This window comes from Dendrobium catenatum, unplaced genomic scaffold (genome assembly GCF_001605985.2).
Source record: "Dendrobium catenatum unplaced genomic scaffold, ASM160598v2 fragScaff_scaffold_1220, whole genome shotgun sequence".
Classification (NCBI taxonomy): Eukaryota; Viridiplantae; Streptophyta; class Magnoliopsida; order Asparagales; family Orchidaceae; genus Dendrobium; species Dendrobium catenatum.
In genome coordinates, this window is record NW_021319682.1 from 11,859,322 (window position 1) to 11,862,028 (window position 2,707).

The window sequence follows — 2,707 nt, forward strand, 5'->3', positions numbered from 1 at the left end:
TGCCAACAAATATCCAAAAGCAACTTGCAATCATGTACTGTGGAGAACGACGAAGCTAATAATAATTCATGCTTTGGACTACTTTTACCATGTAATAAAATTCATGCTCTCATAACAATGATTCTTGCCAAAATCCAAAACTAATGTTATGTTTCCATGGCGACAAAAGAAGATATGAAACTCATGATTATTTGATATTATCCCTGAACTCTACTAATGAAACTGTTTGCTTAAACCCATGAAACTCCCCTAACCAATTATAACTCAAGGAGACCAAACAAATGCATGATTTTATCTTATTGAAATAATTTGAGACACCAAAACAAATGAAAGTGTACATCTACCCATTTCCGCAAACAATTTGAAGCATGAAACAAATAAAAAAAAATCTGGCCCTTCTCTAGCTCAACTCAAGGCACAAGACTAATGAAAACTTGTATCTAACTTACCTACAAATTGATTTGGAGCATAGAACCATGAAAATTCTGCACTTATATCATTCCAACCACAATTCGGAGGCTCAAAAACAACAAAAACTGCATGCATTACTTTCTACAACCATCCGGAAGCTCAAAAACGTTAAAAATCTGCATGTATCTCATTTCTACGATGATGTGAAAGTTCAAAAACATTAAAATCTGCACTTACTAGTGTTTGATATCAGTTAGGGGCTTTAAAAAAAAAAAACAACAAAAACTTTTACCTACCATGCTTCCCAATGCGATTTGGAAGCTAAACAATAGACAAAAAACTGCATTTAGTAATTTCCAAAAGCAGTTTGGAACTTTAAAAACAGTAAAATCTGCACTTAGTTTATTGCCGAGATAATTTAGAAGCTTAAAATGATAGGAAAACTGCACTGATATTTATTTTCCAAAAAAAACAATTTGGAAGCTAATAGTAGAAATTATGCACTTCTCTTGTTTCCAAAGCAATCTAAAGGTCAAAATAATGAAGAAACTACACACACTATATCACCAAAATATTTTAGGACATCGACATAGTGAAAATTTGTACACACTATGTTCCCAACACAAATTAGGAGCTCCAAAATAGTAAAAAAAAAAACTGCATGTGGCTTGATTCTAAAGCTCTTTGGAACATTGAAACAATAAAATTCTGCATGTAGTTGAAGAATGACAAGGCTTTCATTTTGTTTAAAAGCCACCGTATAGTATAATATAATTCACCTAGAAGAGGAGATCTTCCACCAACATGGTTTGGGAACAAATGATGAAGTTATCATGTCTCTTTAAAGAAAGCAAGCTCATTTACATATGCTAAAGAAAGAAATTCATGGAAGGTGCTCATAACCCATTGCCTCCCAACATTCCTATAACCTTCAAAATGACTCATAAAACCATGATGTATTCTTTAAATAATAATGATGAAGGCAACTTAATCATAAGCTTCCTTACACAACTTTTTTTTTACCGGAAAGCATATGCACTTATCGTAGCTTAGCATCAGAAATTTTTCTTAAGGGAAGTAACATACAACTCCAACCACCAACCCTTCTCATGAAGCAAGATACTCAATTGCAAGGGAAATATGCTTAGAACACATGCTCCTCCTCCTATTGGAACTTCCACATTCACAAGAGAAATATGTATATGGGACAAAAACATAAGTATATGAACAATCCTTTGATGGGCATTGCTACAAACATCTCATACGCATGCTATGGTAGAAAAATCAAAGTAACCTCTTATACATTTTCTATGGTTCGCACCTAAATCTTTAAGCCAAATGTCATGAACCAAAAAAAAAGATTTCAAATGCTACTTATTTGCTCAAATAAACATATGGGAGAGGAACTATCTACACAAGTTTCTATGAAATACACCACAAGAATGAAAGCATTCACTAAAAAGAAAGATTAGAGGTGTGATGACATACACACTACAAAGCTTCATTGACAAATGTTCATATATACACAATTTAACTTAATACATGTATTGAACAAAACGACTAGGATAAAGCGGAAAAAAGGCAACTTATTTCCCTCAAACCCAAGGAAATTCACATTCCACCAACACAATGTAAATGTCACCTATGTAATGGATAAAGCAAACATATGTATGAAAGAGCTTTGCACATGAAGGAATCACTTTAAATAACCCCTCTCAAGTTTTAAAGGGGATGATATACTATTGCCATACTTTCAAAGTAAATGATAATCACTTACAAACATTGAGTTTCAACTTTAAAGAAGAAAAACTTATGGAAGAAAGATCTTTGGCTTTACACATAACTCATTAGATAACCAAATGCATTTTTAGATTCTCTTTTACTCTAGACAATGTATTAAAGAAGGCTCCACAAAGACTACCTTGCCACATAAAGCCTTTAATGCAAGCAAATATTCATGGCTTTCTTTTGGGAGCAATTCATCGAACATTAGAGGTGCAACTTTATAAAGTTAAGAAAATGGGTTAACATAGAAAATAGTGGTTCACGCCTAAATCCCAAGCAAACAAAGAGATATAAGCATAAGGACCAAAAGAATAATCTAAAGAAACTCATTTTCAGATTTTGTAAAGAGCTTAATGCTATCATAGAATATACCATAGAGAATGAGCATCTTCACTTGGAAATTAAAAGAATCAAAGGTGTGATGACATACACACCATAGAAGTCAATCCATATGTAATTTCAATCAAAAATAACACTCCACAAAGATGCAACCTGCTGCCTACTAAAACCA

The 2,707-nt window shown here is 33.0% G+C and overlaps 1 protein-coding gene across 1 annotated transcript in view; it reads right to left on the minus strand.

Moving 5' to 3' along the window:
* LOC110115178 (flap endonuclease GEN-like 2) overlaps positions 1–2,707 on the minus strand; it is a 27,413-nt gene that overhangs the window by 20,793 nt on the left and 3,913 nt on the right. The gene's annotated exons all lie outside the window — the stretch shown is intronic.